This window comes from Mytilus edulis, chromosome 10 (genome assembly GCF_963676685.1).
Source record: "Mytilus edulis chromosome 10, xbMytEdul2.2, whole genome shotgun sequence".
NCBI classification, from domain to species: Eukaryota; Metazoa; Mollusca; class Bivalvia; order Mytilida; family Mytilidae; genus Mytilus; species Mytilus edulis.
In genome coordinates, this window is record NC_092353.1 from 62,230,402 (window position 1) to 62,241,178 (window position 10,777).

Consider the following 10,777-nt stretch of genomic DNA (forward strand, 5'->3'; position numbering starts at 1 on the left):
ACAATAAACAGTAAGATATTGTTTGTGTTCGTTTATTGATATTCTTCTGAAACAGTCAGTCATTTTGATAAACAGTTCCCAATAGATTGAATCGCGAATTATCAAGTCCTATATAGTCGTTTAGTCTAATTTCAGACATGTCCGCCAAAATGTAATTAGTACGATTACACTTCTAGAAAATTATGAATCGTTCAGTTTATTTTTAAAATGTTCGATAATTGATATTTATCTTGGAAAAGCAGCCAATACCGAAAATCAACAGAACGGTACTGGATTGAATGCAAACCAAAGGAGTAGGTCCAGTAAGACCCCTTTTTGGCCCCAAAATATAGCAGTTTTAAAAAATTGTTCAAATGTTAGTTAACTTTTAGTTATTGGATAGTAGAATGCTTCTGCTACATACATATGGGCTGTTTTTGACAATACAATGCACAAATATCGGGTACTAGCACCATTAAGTCATGCTAAATTACTAATATCTTCACAATTCTAGCATTTTTGTTAAATTTTAGACGGTTTCCGTGTAAAACGAAAGTGGCCGCATTCGTGTTCATCCAAAATATTGAAATGTAAGTTGTATTTGATGATAATACATAACATATATAAAGGTAAAGGATGAACACGGATGCGGCCACTTTCATTTGTGACAAAAACCATCTGAAAAGTGACATATTTTGGCATATTTGGTAGATTTTTCATATTTGAGCTTGAATTGGAGCGTTTTTAATTACAAAATTAGTTAACATCTTTCACATAAATTAATTAATCATATGAAATAGACACTTAAGTGTTTAAAAAGTGGTCAAAATCTTTCGTCAAATGAAACTGAAATTTGAGGCCAACATCGGTCCTTACCGGACCTACTTCTTTCTGAACTGAACTGCATCACAATTGGTGGGTAATGTGTCAAGACAAAACTGACCACTTAAGACCAGATAATTTCAGTGGACCGTAAATCATAGATTATTAATTGCAAAATAAAATAGCTACCAATTGGTAAATATAAGAAAACAGTATGTTAATATTAATATATTAAATATTTAAAATAATGGCAATGTTATGTTGCAAAATAATAATAATTCTGAATAAACTAATTAAACGTATTAGACAAATTATACGTAAAGATAAAAAAAGAAGATGTGGTATGATTGCCAATGAGACAACTGTCCACAAGAGACCAAAATGACACAGAAATTAACAACAATAGGTCACCGTACGGTCTTCAACAATGAGCAAAGCTCATAAGAGGTGGTTTTATTTATTATATATATTGGACAATACGAATTCAGGCTTATTATTAATTATTCATTATTAAAACATTATATGCACTTTACCTTTGTTTATTCTATGGCAATTGATTTGTCCAAAAACGAGCAGAAAAGCAGTGAACAACGATTCTCTGTACATTCTGAAGAATTCTGCAATGTTGACTAAATATGTCGCCCAATATCTATTATCACTTAAGGATGTAATTAGGTGAGGTTAAGAAAAAATTAAGAAATTAAGAAATTAAAAAGGATACTATAAGCTGGTAGAGCATCAATTAAGGATAAAGATAAGCTAAAAATATTGATAGGTCATGGACTTCCTTTTCGAGATATTTGAGATTTAAAATATGGCGGGAAAAGGCTGATTCGGACTTTTACCTTATATTTGCATTGGTATTATTTGGGTCTCGAAACAAAAGAAAAAAAATTAACAATCTTCTAAAATTTTGGTAAATGACCTTTCATGAGCTATTTAGTCTTATATGAAAAAATAAATGGATGTTATGGACCACTTAATTGTTGCACTGCTTGTCTTTCTATCTCTCATCTTCTGCCTGGCGCAGCATTCACGTTGATTAGTTATAGGAAGTCCTTGATTTTACTTCAATTAACTGCTTTAACTGGTGGTATTATAGCACTGACTTTTGGCATTGTATAGATTAATTCATTTATTTGAGCTATAGAATTAAATGTATTAATTAATTTTAATCATACACATACATTTGTACTTGTTCACGATGTGCTTCATCCAAACTTCCTAACCATTTCGCTGTATGGTTCTGTGTTGACATGGTGATCCCCTACATGGCGTTGGTGGTGGCTCTCGGCATGACTCTTATGAGGCAGTCTAACTTGGTAAAGATCCTTTCAGATCCAACATTCGTCCTGGGAACTGTCACCGACTCCTACAGAGAAGCTCTGGTGACCAACCTGTAGCATATTTACCTCCCTCAATGTGATCTTTCCACTGTCTGCTACAAACAACCTTGAAGGATGAAAACAAAAGCTCTAACATCTGTTGTGTAAGGTTGTCTAACTGGGGGGAGGAGGGGGGGGGGGCAGGATTTAAAAATTTATCAAATACTTTATCATCAGGGTTGAAGAGTCTCTGGAGAATCTCTTGAAGGCGTCTTACAGCTTCTGGAACAATGGGGTCAACTCACTCCCCTGTCCATTCTCCTCTACGAATCTCCACATTGTCCCTGTCACCATTTTAGATACTGTAACGAGTTCGCTCCTTAAACCGACTGGTAAGTTTAATTGAATAAAGAGGCTCGATCGAACATAATTTGCATGGATCCTTTGAGTTGGTATATGGTTGAAATAATAACTAAATCAGGTAACATTTCACAGTTATTTTAAATAATATCTATATAATCAAATATTACAATTGATCATAAAAACATGCATTTAAATTTATATACAATTTGCCGTAATCGGCTCTGTCTTTGTTAAAATGAAAGTAGATTTCCAGAAAACCTCTCTCATATCATATTTATAGAAAGTTGACTAAGTGGAACGACAGCCGAAGGGACTTTCCCGTAGGTCGAAGGTCGTCTTCTTCTTCTTCTTCTTCTTCAAAACAAACAATTGCCATATGTAAGAAGGTTTAGTCTTCTTAAAATATTTAAAACCTTCACAGTAAATTATAAAGACATCAAGACATCATAAATTCCGACTGCTCTTGCAGGCGGTGAGATTAAATCTAAAGATCGTTTCGCCAACCTTCTATTTATAATTTTCCGGTCAATGGATCGACAAATTAAAACGTTTGTTATGTTCACTGGCAATCTCGTGTCACAGACCGCCAATACACAAATAATTTGGCTTTTCTTGTAAATAAACTATGGCACTGCTGGTATTTAGACGATTACGGCTAAAACACAAGTTATTACATTAACAAAATAAATAAGCAAATAAGGTAAACACATTATCGCATCATGTATCATTGAAATACATGCCAACCAACCGTGAATATTCTGTACGAGGTGACATTCCATCGTAAAAATAGCGTTGCGAAAACGTAAACAAAAACAGCTGACTCATACAATTACTACTGTAAACTATGGATAACACGAGATCCATTATTTTAATGATACGATCACTAAATCATAACAATACAACACATAGTGCTCTGGCTCTCGCTTGAAAAGACAAAATACAGAAATCAGCGTTCAGTCAAATATCCAACCAATCCTCTTCACTATAAAGGAATACTTACTTTTCCTACCTTCAGATTTAGAGACTTCAATCTTTCAACCAAGGCATCACTTCTACAAGGCATTTGGAACAACTCTTGGTTTCAGCTTCTCTATCTGGCTAGTCTGCTTTGTTTTCTTCATCTTTTTCATCTTGTCAACTTCTCACTTTACACTAACATGCATGGTATTCTTCTCAGTGTCAAACATCTTGGTTACTTCAAACAAAGAATGTATTATATTATGAAATCTGTCTACTTTATTAATACTACTATACTACCTATATATATACCTGTAGTTTTGCATTAATAGTCCTAGAGAAATCTGTCCAGAAAAAAAGCTTTCTTGATTCACCGGTGTTGAGTAAGTCAGCTTCTGTCAGTTCTTTCCGTCTGCACTCTGGAAAGCCCTCCAACTCATCTCTGACACTGTCTGGATAGAGGGCATACATACCTGTGTTGTTGAAGTAGGATCTACTCTATCAAGCTGACTTCTTAGAAATAGTCTATCATACCTACCAACTCACTCACCCTGGGCTGTATTTTACCAACATCAGTCCAGACCATATCTGCCATACTTACTTTGGACTGAGTACCACTCACCATTCCACCCCAGATGGTCCTACCTCAAACTCAATCTCCCAAATTTTGACAGTAATCATCTTTGAAAAAGAAAAAATATTGTTCATTATGCCTAATCTGCAAATTAAGAATAAATGTATACTTTGTTAAATATTAATCTATGGTTTTAACAACATATATCTAGCTAAAAATGAAAAATAGAAATGTACTGTGTGCAAATTCTCCCCAACTATCATATTCATTTTTGACAGTAAGCATCTTTAAAAACGACAAATTTTGTTCATTTTGACTCATCCAAAAGTTTAGATTGAAAATATTTTTGATAAAATATTATTATATGGTTAAAACAACATATTTCTGTTTCAAAAATGAAGAATAGAAATATGTATTCTGTTCAAATTCTCCCAACTATCATAAAAACGCAATGTAAGGCACTGAAAAATCCGAGTATTTTCAATGAATAAAACCCTATATATTCCGAACGGATCACATTAGGAGAATTTACCTCATTACATATTCATATTTAATAATAAAAAAGGCAATTTGGAGCGTTTTAAAAATAATCTGGGAGAAAGTCCCTTTTATTTTATAAATTAACAGTAATGCCAAAAAAAAAAAAACAACAAAAAAACAACTTGGAAACAATTTAAAGTTTTTTCTTAGGACTTTAATCGAACAAGGAATCCCCTCACTGAAATCGGATGAATTTGCTTTTTAAGATATATTATATGTACTTACCATACTTGATTGGCCTCTATAGCCTATGTCCATCGTTGTCTACACCCTCAGTCATAATCTTTTTAAAGTAAAAAATTTCGGGACAAGAAATGTGGCGGATTTGTAAGTTTCCATTAAGCAAGAACAGATAAATGTTCGCACACAAATTTGCCAAAACCACGCCCTGGTTATAAAAAATATCAAATCAATTCCACAAGAAGCTATTGTTTTCCATGTGAAACTATGGATACGTATGGAAAGAGAAAGTTCTGGAATTAACGAATCCGAGTGTCAGTGATGTTTATAAAGGCGGAATCGATTTTTTTTTCACGTCTTTTTCAAAGATTTTTCATATCTATACTGAAAATCGACACTAAAGTATTACTGACAACCGGATCATGAAACTTGAATATATTTCCAAAATTGTAAGCCATCAATGCAGAAAATGTCATATAAGTAACAGCTTGCGGAATGCTTTACAAAATCAGCTGTACCTTTGACATATAGTTTTTTCCGGAGGCTATTTTTTTTCAAAACATCTCCACTTCAAACAGTTTTTTTTTATCGTACCAACGCACTTCAATACCCATACAACTTATACATTTAGTTAGATAAATGTTTAAACATTAACTACAAATCAATTTTTTTGTCATAAAATATTTTTTTCATTTTTTCTAAGCAATTGTAGTTGGGTAAAATCTTACTTTTTTGCTGTCGCAAGAAAATCCTTGGCGTTACGATAACCGCATCGGCGACCTCCCTATAGCTGCCCAACCACATCAAGTCTGATGCCACTAGCAGCAGAATCATGAAGTATTGGGCATTGAGATCAATAATAACCACTGCTCTAACAACAACAATGCTAGTGCATACGAAAGATTTCCTACAAATAGTTCTGCCTTTTCAATGTACAAAAAAGGTCCTGTAAAATGTCAGAGGATATTGGCTTCAAAATATACTGAAACTATGTAGTTTTTCAACATGTTCAACATATTCATATTCAAAAAGCGATACAGGTGGTGGTTTGGCGATAAATGTATTCATTCGGATATACACTAAGAGTAAAACACGACTCAAAAGCTGTCTGATTGATTGCTGGAAAGGAGTCAGTCTAACTAATGAACAATGATGAAGCATCATAAGAAGCGCAGACATAACTCTTTTGAGTTTATTGAGATCATCATTATTGATTTAGAATTGCTTCTGGGTCATATAGATCTGCGATGAATTGACGATTCACTTGAACAGATGTGTCAATATTTGAAATACTAAGGCTTTTCTACCTCATGAATAGATTACCTCAGCTGTATTTGGCAAAACCTTTAGGAATTTTTGGTCCTCAATGCTCTTCAACTCCGTAATTTATTTTGCCTTTTTAATATTTTTTATTCGATCGTCACTGATGAGTCTTTTGTAAACGAAACGCGCGTCTGGCGTAAATATAAATTTTCAATCCTGGTATTTATGATGAGTTTATTTGCAACCACTGGGTCGATACCACTGCTGGTGGAGATTTATTTCCCCGAGGGTATCACCAGCCAAGTAGTCAGCACTTCAGAGTTATCATTGATATGTTCATAAAATTATAATGAATTAACTGTTAACAAAACTATGAATTTTTGAAATACTAAGACTTTTCTACCTCAGGAATAGATTACCTTAGCTGTTTTTGGCAAAACTTTTAGGAACTTTTGGTCCCCAATGCTCTTCAACTTTGTACTTTATTTGGTCTTTTAATATTTTTTTATTCGAGCGTCACTGATGAGTCTTTTGTAGACGAAACGCGCGTCTGGCGTAAATATTAAATTTCAATCATGATAACTAGGATGAGTTTAATTAGAACCAGCTATATTGACAAACTTTGATACATATTAGGGATTTGTTTCGAAGCCTTTTAACTGTCTTTTATGTAAATTCCAATTAAAGAAGAGTATCGCGTCCTGTTTCAGAGTGAGTAGCTGAGACAGATATCATTGGTCCAATAACTTTTCATACATCATGAACAGGATTGCATTTTTTTTGTTAAGAAACGCATCCAATCGAAAACTACAATTCATCATGCTTTACATGAGGAAAATATCTTATACAAATAAGTAAAACATAAGGTTCTGGGGATGAATACATGCGATCTCTCTAATACTGTTTACCATATGTTCATTAGCAAACACATCCGGCAGAATAATTCTCATATTTGCTTCTTTCTCATGTCATGTTCCGGTGTATACAACTGATTACAGTCACTTACAGATTTGGCACAAATTGCTGCACTGTCTTTTGATTTTGAAAAGATCCCGCTAGGAATATTTAGTCATGGTCTTGCAAATCAAAATCAATGTAGTGCGGGGTGGAGAATCGCTTGTAAATCTTATCAACCACTGTTTCTTTTCGGAAAAACAAAGAGATTTGTTACAATTTCTAATTAATCTGCCTTCAATGACCCGATGAACCTTAGAATGTTAAACCTACAACTGATACTCATCGTACATCGTCCTATATAACCATAGAAAATGCCGATGTATGATGAGTTTATTTGCAACCACTGGGTCGATGCCACTGCTGGTGGAGATTTATTTCCCCGAAGGTATCACCAGCCCAGTAGTCAGCACTTCAGGGTTGTCATTGATATGTTCATAAAATTAAAATAAATTAACTGTTAGCAAAACTTTGAATGTTTGAAATACTAAGACTTTTTTTCCTCTGGAATAGATTACCTTAGCTGTTTTTGGCAAAACTTTTAGGAACTTTTGGTCCCCAATGCTCTTCAACTTTGTACTTTATTTGGTCTTTTAATATTTTTTTATTCGAGCGTCACTGATGAGTCTTTTGTAGACGAAAAACGCGTCTGGCGTAAATATTAAATTTCAATCATGATAACTAGGATGAGTTTAATTAGAACCAGCTATATTGACAAACTTTGATACATATTAGGGATTTGTTTCGAAGCCTTTTAACTGTCTTTTATGTAAATTCCAATTAAAGAAGAGTGTCGCGTCCTGTTTCAGAGTGAGTAGCTGAGACAGATATCATTGGTCCAATAACTTTGCATATAGCATGAACAGGATTGTATTTTTGGTTAAGAAACGCATCCAATCGGAAACTACAATTCATCATGTTTTACATGAGGAAAATATCTTATACAAATAAGTAAAACATAAGGTTCTGGGGATGAATACATGCGATCTCTCTAATACTGTTTACCATATGTTCATTAGCAAACACATCCGGCAGAATAATTCTCATATTTGCTTCTTTCTCATGTCATGTTCCGGTGTATACAACTGATTACAGTCACTTACAGATTTGGCACAAATTGCTGCACTGTCTTTTGATTTTGAAAAGATCCCGCTAGGAATATTTAGTCATGGTCTTGCAAATCAAAATCAATGTAGTGCGGGGTGGAGAATCGCTTGTAAATCTTATCAACCACTGTTTCTTTTCGGAAAAACAAAGAGATTTGTTACAATTTCTAATTAATCTGCCTTCAATGACCCGATGAACCTTAGAATGTTAAACCTACAACTGATACTCATCGTACATCGTCCTATATAACCATAGAAAATGCCGATGTATGATGAGTTTATTTGCAACCACTGGGTCGATGCCACTGCTGGTGGAGATTTATTTCCCCGAAGGTATCACCAGCCCAGTAGTCAGCACTTCAGGGTTGTCATTGATATGTTCATAAAATTAAAATAAATTAACTGTTAGCAAAACTTTGAATGTTTGAAATACTAAGACTTTTTTTCCTCTGGAATAGATTACCTTAGCTGTTTTTGGCAAAACTTTTAGGAACTTTTGGTCCCCAATGCTCTTCAACTTTGTACTTTATTTGGTCTTTTAATATTTTTTTATTCGAGCGTCACTGATGAGTCTTTTGTAGACGAAAAACGCGTCTGGCGTAAATATTAAATTTCAATCATGATAACTAGGATGAGTTTAATTAGAACCAGCTATATTGACAAACTTTGATACATATTAGGGATTTGTTTCGAAGCCTTTTAACTGTCTTTTATGTAAATTCCAATTAAAGAAGAGTGTCGCGTCCTGTTTCAGAGTGAGTAGCTGAGACAGATATCATTGGTCCAATAACTTTGCATATAGCATGAACAGGATTGTATTTTTGGTTAAGAAACGCATCCAATCGGAAACTACAATTCATCATGTTTTACATGAGGAAAATATCTTATACAAATAAGTAAAACATAAGGTTCTGGGGATGAATACATGCGATCTCTCTAATACTGTTTACCATATGTTCATTAGCAAACACATCCGGCAGAATAATTCTCATATTTGCTTCTTTCTCATGTCATGTTCCGGTGTATACAACTGATTACAGTCACTTACAGGTCTGGCACAAATTGCTGCACTGTCTTTTGATTTTGAAAAGATCCCGTTAGTCATGGTCTTGCAAATCAAAATCAATGTAGTGCGGTGCGGGATGCAGAATCGCTTGCAAATCTTATGAACCGCTGTTTCTTTTCTGATGAACAAAGAGATTTGTTACAATTTCTTATTAATCTGCCTTCAATGACCCGATGAACCTTAGAATGTCAAACCAACAACCAACTGATACTCATCGTACATCGTCCTATATAACCATAAAAAAGGCCGACGAGGAAAGGCATTACCGGACCAAAGAAAGCTATATGTTAAAATATTGTGAACGTACTTTTATTCGTGGGTATAAATTTTCGTGGTTTGAGCAAAAATTACATGTTCGTGGGCTCTTAAATTCGTGGATTTTAGTTTTCTGAAGACTATGGTTTTTAAAAATGATCCTATGTTGTTTTATAATAATTTGTGGGTCATTGCTAAATAAGGTGTTAATTTTCACTTCCTCGATTGTTTTTCATTACTAACACCTTTCATCAAATTTTTAATAGAACAATTGATTTCGAAAATAAGCTGATTTATCTATGCTTACAAGTTGTCTCGATTGAAGGAATTTGCAAAGTAAACATTAGAAGTATTGCAAACTTGTCATCAGAAGTGATGACACTTATTAACCCGAGATCGAATGACCAACAGATTAACGATCATCAAAGTTGTTAATTTGGTCATAGAAAATGAAATTGAAATGTGATATGACGGCATTGTAAGTAACATTATCATCATTTACGACAGGCAAAACAGCTGATATGAAAATTACACCATTAACTTGTCATTATACACCATATACTATAATGTGTTACAACCCTACTTAAAGCCGACAACGAAAGGCATTACTCAACCAACGAACGCTAAGGCGGTGGACACCGTGCAGGCGTTGTTGTCACGATATCGCAGAAGCAAGGGTTCTAATCCCTCTGAGGGAAGAACAAAACGTTGCTAACTCAAATTTGTAGATCGAGCATCCCGCTGAGGGAAGAACAAAACGTTGCTAACTCAAATTTGTAGATCGAGCATTTCTGGGCTAAATTTGAGACGAGTTATATACATAATAAACACAAGCAAACAAGTAAAAAGTGTCATATGATAGTCGCTTGCAATTTAAGTATGTGTTAGTGCAACTAATTATTTTACTTCATATTATGAAAAGTAGTTATCGTCGCTCAGATTATTGTCAGGCAGAGTGACCTGAGTTTCAGTTCGTTTGAACTGTAGTTATGTATATCATGCAGGGTGACTTGAGTTATAGTTTGCGTGAACTGTTATTACGTCTACAAAACCAGGTTTAATCCATCATTTTCTACATAAAGAAATGCTTGTACCGTGTCAGGAATATGACGGTTGCATTGTGTTTCATTCGTTTGATGTGACTGAACATTTGATTTTGCCATTTGTAAAGGGACTTACCGTTTCGAATTTTCGTAAGAGTGCAATATTTTGGTTTTTTTTACTTTTGAGTTACAGTTAGTGTGAACTGTAGTTATGTATTTCACGTAGGGTGACTTGAGTTACAATTAGTTTGAACAATATAGTTATGTTTCGTATACAATATTTTATTTGGTCGCCTGATTTATCTGAGAAATTCAGGTTGTGGTCTCTGTTTCATATGGATAAAAGTATC